Consider the following 8,970-nt stretch of genomic DNA (forward strand, 5'->3'; position numbering starts at 1 on the left):
AGTAATTCAAAATGTTAAGCTTTCATAGAATATATAATATAAATAATAATAAATGGTCCTTCGTCAGGTAAAATTAACCCCGTGAACCATTTTCTAACCCTACTTTTAGTCAAAGCGAGACGTTTTAATTAAAAATGTAAACAACTTGACCCGTGCTCATTTCTCGTAACGTATGAGTCTGATGATACTAATTATTTCTGCTTGTACCAAGACGTGGTCTGGTTAGATCTGGAATTCAATTTTGTGCCTGGAATGTTATGTTAATATTCAAACTCCATTATGTGGATTAACAGAAGTTATGCTGTCTTTTAAAGTTAAAACGTTTTCAAACGTGTTTTACGAGTTAGATTCATATTTGTTAATTAATTCCAAAGGTGAAGTCACCTTTTGTGTCACAGAACCCAGAAAAAGAGAAAGTGCGGTCTCTCCGTGTTTCTTGTGCGGCTTTTTTAAACGTTAATATTTAATAAACGAAACTAATACTAAGCATTAATATGTAATTACCGCAATTAATATTTAAATGTGCAAAGCGTCGAAGAGAAGGGGCAAGGGGTTAGGGGTAAAAACACCCCCAGACGCCTTCGTTCTATCATTATTGCCAATTCTATTACTGTAGTTAGCACCAGAGCTGTGGAGTCATAGGAAAAACGAACGACTCCGACTCCGACTCTAAACTCCAAAAATTTTAGAGCCTTCGACTCCGACTTCAACACCATCTCTTTTGCCTCAAAACCAATACGACTCCGACTCTGACTCCTACTCCGCAAGCACTGGCAGAGTTGCGGACTTCGTTGGAAAATGACTGACTCCGACTCTAAATTTTCCTACGTCCGACTCCGACTCCTTTACTACAAATTCAGGCCGACTCCCACTGTTTTGATTCTAAAAAAAAAATCCCCCAGAAAATAATTCTTGCTGCGCTAGTGAATATGTCACAATTTAAGGTGAAGTATGACACTTCGTTGATTATGCGGAGGGGGGTCAAATTTGCTTTAAAAAATATGACATCATTTATGGATAGCTTCTAACTTAAATATAATGTAGAAAAAAACTCGAAAGATAAGTAGAAAAATCGATATCATGTGTTGACAATGCGAGAATAGCCAACTTAAACGAATTATGTCAATATCCTTGAAAGAATAATTTTGAGCAATGTCGTTAATTTAAATTTAAATGCAAAGATCTCTTAGTTTAATTCAGACTACTCCCTCAATTATATTAGGGAGAAATAACTAAGTTGTGTTCCTCTGCGTTAGATTTCTACTATGCTGCAAGTCGATGCAGAGAAGACAGTTTTACAGAGAATGAATGGTCCAGAACAAAGGTTCTCAACCGATGACCCAACGGACAGTTTTCACATGAATTTTCTGATTTATTTTGATAGCTTTCTATGATTTTCTCAAACATTTATTTACTTATTTATGTATAATAGTTACAGTAATTAATTTTCCTTGAATTTAAGTGTTTTTTTTTTCTTTTTGAGACTTCTTTAATTCTAAGATAAGTTTTGTTCAATATATACATATACATACATACAGAAACACACACACACACACACACACACACATATATATATATATATATATATATATATATATATATATATATATATATATATATATATATATATATATATATTTTTTTTTTTTTTATTTTTCAAATTTTCTTTTAATAAGTTTTTAACGGTCCGCCAGTAGAACGTGAAAAATAAATAAAAGAATTCATCGGTTCGCAAATTTGTTTTAAAAAGCTTTGCCGGTCCGCAGTTCAAAAAAGGTTCAGAAACGCTGGTCCAGAAAGATTTTGATTTTGACACAGCATAGAATCTCGCCAAATGTAGCCCAATGACTCAACAGAGAGTTATTTCTATGAAAATCTAGACAAATATGGCAGGTATAAGAAAAAATTGACTCTGGATTTAGCATATCATTTTTGGCGAATCATCATGTTTTTGTCAAATGGATCGCCATTTTGTTACATCACTTCCGTTTGCATCCCGTTTCATTACTTTCGTGTTATGTTGAAGTTTTACTTTCATCTCGCCTAAATAGGTATCGCTTCAAAAAATATTCAAAACCTAGAGAATCAAAAATTAGTGCTAGATAATTCCAATAGAATACTTCTGAGTCACAAAATTAAAATTTAAGAACTCGTTAAATCAGTTTTTCAATCAATAAAACTACTATGATCCAATAATTTCATCAAAGTTAAGTAGTCGCTTCTTCATTCAATCGAATAGTTTTGTACGAAAGTTTGTGCATTTACGTAAGTGCATTAAAAGTTACACTTATGATGTCATGTTATATTTAAACCAGTATTGCATCAGAACAGAGAAAATAATGAAGAGACGAGAAGAGATAAAGTAAATTTTGCAACAAAACGATGAATAAGTCAGTCAATCGCAAAATTGCCATCTATTGAGCTCTGAACTCTTTTCAGTCTAAAACAGAAAACATTTTGTTTTTGTAAAATTTCAATGTTCAGAAATAGTCTCATTAAAATTAGTGGAGCAAATTACTGATGCCTGACTAATCAATAATTAGTCATCTTTCTACAGATATTTACTCAGATTAACACTTGAAGAAAATTTGGTTATTTTCACTAAAATTTTGTAATTCAGGGGTTTTCCTTTTTTTTTTCTCTTAGACTTTATTGTGCAATACTATTTCTCTAGAATGTTTTGCCTTGATTACGTATTCTCCCCCCTCAGATTGCTCCTACAAAGAATACTCTTAGACTTTTCAGTACTGCAGACCGAAGATATGCTGTTGCAAAACCAATAATTTCATTGCAAACTCTACATATCTAAATATTCCAATAATATAGTGGAGGAGGTATTCTCTGTTATGGTAGCTCAGACATTCCCAAAGGCAAAACTAAATAATATCAATTTACTATTAAAGGTAGGAGAACAACGTGCTGACGCAGGGAGTAAAATATGTTATGCGCATTTGTGGTGCGTGACACATTTGACTTTTTCACAAATGTAACAGCTTAAAACTGGAACTAGTACCTCCAATAAACTAATTAAGCTGATGTTCATCAGCCAAAAGTTTTTCTAAACATCACAAAATAACTTCTTATATGAGCAAAACAATATGAGATGACTTCAAGCTTCTAACTTTTGATTATGCTTAAGAGGGACAAAAAATGTGGGAAATCATAGCAACAACTGCATTGAGAAAAAATTTCAACTCTTAAAGCTTTCTATATGTTAATTTCTTTGCATATTCGCTATTGGATTGAAATGATAACCTTCGTGGTTGGAGTAATCTAAGAAGGCGGTGCATATCAAAAGATATTCCCGTTACCTAACCAAAGTTGAAGAATCATGGGCTGCAAAATTGCATCTAATTAAATTCGGGGGATTTCAAAGGCAAATTATTTTCCCATCCAACTCGAAGAATTCATCTGCAATTTACTTACGTTTGAAAATTTTATTTTTGCCTTCTTTTCTTTTTCTGGTTCGTCAAAGATTATTCTTGGAAGAATGTTCGTATCTTCACGACGATGTCCTTGGATACCCGGATGCATCGTCGTCATGTGGTCTAGCCCTAAGAGAGAAAAATAAAAGAAAGAAAAATATCTTTTACAATCACGCCTTCTTCACATCAGAGGGTCCAATCACCGTCGAGAATAAAAAAAATTCAAGAGTCACGATTTAAGCGCAAGGCGCTGAAGCAAAGAAAATGGTATTTCTAGATTGCGACCTTCTATTTCAATTCTTTTTAGTTCTTTTTTTTTCTCATTCCAGTTGCATCCCTCTTTCCCTCCCTCTCCCTCCCTTTCTAATTTTGCAGACGAGACGGAGATATGCTGCAGGTAGTATCGTCCATTTAACTTAATATCTAGTTTATAAGCGTTTGCACACGAGTTCGAAAATCAGAAATTGACGGTTTGGAAGCACATCCTGGATTGTTTTCGCTTGACTCACTTTTGTGCATTGAGGATGACATCGCTCCCTTTGGAAGAGCGTGACGAGATTCAGTTCGGAGAATGACAATATTTTAATTCGCACGTGACAGGATTTAATTCAAATTGTGCCTTCTGGTGTTAGGTGGAACGTGCTGTTTAGAGGATCGATTATTTTCGTGGAAGACACTTTTCAGCTTTGAAAAAAAGACACTTTGTCGAAAATGTCACTGTTCTATGTCGCTTAAATTACTTGCTAAAGTAGTTGCTGCTTTGTCTGTAGTGCGGGTAAAGGCAATTGAAAAACTTCTTCTACCACATTTGAAAGCTGTTATGGTTATTTTGGATGTGTTTTAACTAGTCCATAATAATCAACAGTTTCGTTTGACGAGTTAAATGATACTAGGAGAGTCACAAACATTTGCAATTCCAATAGAATAAGGGCGCTGCAATCTCTGACTAATGGCGACTGAATGAGGTAACACAAGCAAATGCCGTAACTTATATAGACAGGGGTGGACTGCTAAAAGGAATGGTGCCGCCGGCCCATAATCCTTTTTTTTTTTTTTTTTTTGCACTCACAAACTTGTGCGACTTCTCTTCGCTTTTCCCTCCTTTCTTTAAACTCGTAAACCTGTGTATCATCGTTTTTTTCTTTTCCTTTCTTTTTTTCTTTTTTGCACTTTTTTTTGTGCCCTTTGAAGGCCAAGCTTGACGCCCTCTTGTGAGACCTAGTCCGCCCCAGTATACAAGGAATCTCCGAATATACGTATTCCGTTGAATTAGCGATAAAAAATGCGCCAAGCGGGAAAACGTAAAATTGGGGGCTGAGGAAAAAAACCAAAGCATTTTGCTTAAAAATTGACATTTTTCCAATGGACTAGTGGAAGAATTTCCTAATCTTTACTTGTTTTTTTCTTTTTATGTGCAGGATCGCATAACTCTTTCTAAAAGAGTTTTTTTGTTTTGAACAATCACGATTGCTTGTTGCTTTCATTTGACCGTCCTTGATGTCCGGTTCCTTTATCAGAATGGACCAGGGGCCTCTGCAGCACCGCCGTCCACCGGAGGACGGAGCTGATGCTCCTCTGGTCCTAGCCTCCACTAGCAGCACTGTCCACCGGAATCCCCGCCTCCTAGGCGGTGGCGTCCATGTCCTGCATACACACACTCCTACATTCACACACGTCTACACACAAACAAGTCCTTACACACATACACACACGTAACCGCAAAGGAGGAGGGGCAGGCTTGGGAGGACATGTGAGCCGTTTCTAGAAACAATAGCCTCCAATGAGTAAGGTCCTGTCGCAACTCGTGATTGCGAAAAACATGATTCGAATTCAAAATGTCAGAATTCAAATTAGGTATTTTTTTTCTTTTTCTTTTTTGCGATGGAATTTTCCATGCTTTGACAATAAAGACAGTACGACGGATCAGAAAAGAAGTACCAGAACGGTTTCAAACAGCTAAGAAACAAATTTATCTCGGAAAAGACTCAGAAAAACGTTTCTGTGAATCTTGTAGAGGCACAGAAATTTTGGGGCTCGTCACTAATGACTTTTAAGGGTTCCCCCCCCCCTCCCCATTGTTTATCCCTACGTCCCTACATATATTTCACCACTCATTTTAAAAATCTCGGGCTCTTTTCAGGCTCGGCCCGGGCCAACAGGTGTTCCTTCAAGCCTCCACCTCCCCCTTCCCCCCCCCCGTATAGAGGAAATATGATTTTGATCTGTTTCAAGAAAAATGTATTAAGCGGGTTATTTGAAAAAGGATAACGTTTAATTTTTAATTTTATCGGTATCGCAATTTTCGCGGGTCAGCAGAAAATGACGTATGAAACGACAATGCAAAATCGGGGTTCTACTGTAACCTGCTTTTAAGCTTAGTGAATGACAGTAATATCGTTGGTAATGCTTCATTGTGGTTATGAGCGTTTTATTTTCTATTCTTTAGAAATTACATTATAACACAAGCTGTCGGAAGCCTATATTTTCCGCATAGGAAAAACATGGATCGAAATTTTTCACCTCTTTCGATAGTTTCTTAAATCTCCTCAAGTTAGCGTACTCAAACTCTAGAATTGCAAAGTGCTGTATGATGCAAAGAAGAAAATTTTCAGACGAATAGTCAAAAGAAGCAAATATTGTCTTATTTTTTCAAACATGGAACATCATCAGTAAAATCAACATTAAAAATGTGCAAATTAGTCAAAAATTGCAGACAAGTGTTTTGGGGTCACAAGTAAGCCTTCTTTCAATGTTAAAATATGGATCTTATGGGCGAAATGAAACTCGTCAAATGCCAATTTATTTATATCCCTGAGCTCAAGTATTTTTGCATTCCAAAGGCATCCCACGTAATCCCGTACCCCGAATCAGATGTGAACTTTTTTTTTTTACAAGTTTATGCATGTTTAACGTTTTAATTTTTCATTTATTTTTTAACACGAAGGCTTTTTTTTTCAATGGAACAGCATGTTAGAATAACGCTCATTTGGAAGAAGAGTGCCACAATATACGAAGGAATGAAATTTTACTGGAGAAACGTTTGAAATTGAACTCTTCAGGCAATTTGCATTAAGAAAAGTAAGTTTGCTGTGCTCTCCAGTGGTTAATATTCGAACAAAAAATCTGTCATTTTCCAAAGAGAGTAACGTTTTTTGAAGGCCTTTAAGCAAATAAATAACTAAATAAATAAAAATTTCGTATTGTGGCACTCTTTATCCAAAAGAACGATATTTATTATACTATTTAACCTACTCACTACCTTTTTAATCCTGTTTTGAGGGGGAGGGGATGCTTGGTCATAACAGCACTTATATGCGTTCATAACACTATATTAGGTTTGGAAATATAGTTTTAAAACCACGGAGCCTAATTAATTGGTCAGATAATCATTAAAAACCAGTTCCACCTTCCACAAAGTTCTGAAGAAACTAGAAATCAGCCTTTCCTCAAATTATGAAAGAACTTGATACTATATGTTACAGTTTGCTGTAAATTATAAATATCCTAACACCAGTCCTACCTATAGTCAAATCATGAAACACGTTAAAATGAATTACATCTTTTTCCAAATTACGGAAGAACTTAAAACCAGTCACAACTTTCCCTAATCAACGAAGAAGATAAATAACCGTAAAATTTTATTCAAACTATACACAGCATAAAAATCACAACCTGCTTCATTGGCTCTGGCTCTACAGTTTAGGAAATGCCAACTGATATTTTTGGATAAAACAGACATCGAACTTCGCAGAAAGTTGCACTTGAATTGGAATATGTTATAAAACGTTGATGAAGCGCAAAATGTTTCACTTTTCGTGGGATTCATAACTCTTGTTAAACATAACTTCCTTTGAGAGCAGCAATATCATTCAGTAGTGCTTTTTTTTCGGACATTCGCTTTTGTGGCTACAAAAGCTACTGGATATGTCCTCCCCATCTACGTTCATTTGTAGACCGATTTGATACCACCAGGAGAAAGCAATTGAATGCAAAATTGAAACGGACGCACAAAGGATTTAATTTCAATCGTCCCACGGCACGACGCGCTCCAGGGATAATTCTGCATAATTACAGCCTGCCACAATTCCAATCCAACCCGCTGATCCCACATGGTGTATTAGGATGGGAAAGCGTCTACCCCTTCCTGCGCGCAAAAGGGTCAACTAGCCATTTCTCTTGGGGTCGGCCGACCACCCATAAATTACTGACCACATGCTGCTTCGATGACTGTAATTTTAAATAAATTAAGCGCCGGCCTACTTCCGCCGTGATGGTACCATGAGCTTTTCCCTTCTTCGAAATAGTTTGTTCACAAATTAGCTGGTTGGACTAATCTTCGATTTCCTCAATTTGTTTTGAATTATTAGGAAACGTTCAGTAACAGGCCCTGATTTATGCATGGCAAGCTAGGCTCAAGGCCAAAGCTACCAATGTTTAGTTCCCTTATATCTTTTTAAAGTTACATTATATGCAATAGAACCCATTGCAATAGAACCCCATGCATTTGTTACGTTTTAAATTAAAAATTCTTAATAGCAAAATATTTGTAATTATGTTTATTGTTCTTTTTTTCTTTAATTTCTCTATTACTTGTGGTTGAAATTAAACAATTAGTGAAGAGCAAAATCTCTTATGTTATACTGTTACATTAAAATTTAATTTCTCATTTTTCAATTAATTTCTCACGATTTTCGAGTTTTAGACTGAAACTTTTTCACAAAGAAAAAGCTTTTTTTTTTCTCAATTATGCTGATTTTTCCATTTATAAATATTAGTTGATATAATTTGAAATAGCTTTCTAATCAATTCGACCTTTTGGTGCAATTCACCTTTTCGTAGTACACACCAATGTAGATTGCAGTACCACATGCTGGAAACTACTCTAGGACAACTGCTTTTTAGGGGCCCTTATGCTTAAACCGGACAATTTTAGCCATTTGGGGCCCTCTCACTACCTAGTTGCCCTATTCAGTTATCAGGTCCTGCAACCGGCCACTTTTTAAAATCCCTATCAGCCCAGCCATTTGTAAATATTAATTCATTTTTATAAGCAAGTCTTTTCTATTTCGTCGCACTTAGTTTGTGGTGTAAAAACAATCCCAAGTTCTCACGTATTCCGTATCGCCAACGGATTAGAAAATCATGTGTACAGTACACTTCTATTTTTTTTTTTTTTTTTTTGGAAAAAGTAATGGTTGAATGACCCTTTTTTTTTTTTTTTTTGTAAATCTTCAAATGTATAGTCTTGAGCAGTTAGATCTCAAATGCCAATGTTTCCATGAAAAAAATGTCCTGAAAATCTTGAAGTTTTGGGTCTTCTATAAACTTTATGTACTGCTCTTGGTTTTAAAGAAGCAGAACAAAAAAGCTGTATTTGTTATAATTTCCTTCATGGTCGATAATTTTGGCCAGACCAAATAGGTCCTGCGGTAAGTAAGCTCCTTGGTGTCGGCCGACTACCCATAAATTACTGACCACATGCTGCTTCGACAACTATAATTTAAAACTCATCGCCAGCCTACTTCCGCCGAGGTGGTACTATGAG

This window comes from Uloborus diversus, chromosome 4 (assembly GCF_026930045.1).
Source record: "Uloborus diversus isolate 005 chromosome 4, Udiv.v.3.1, whole genome shotgun sequence".
NCBI lineage: Eukaryota > Metazoa > Arthropoda > Arachnida > Araneae > Uloboridae > Uloborus > Uloborus diversus.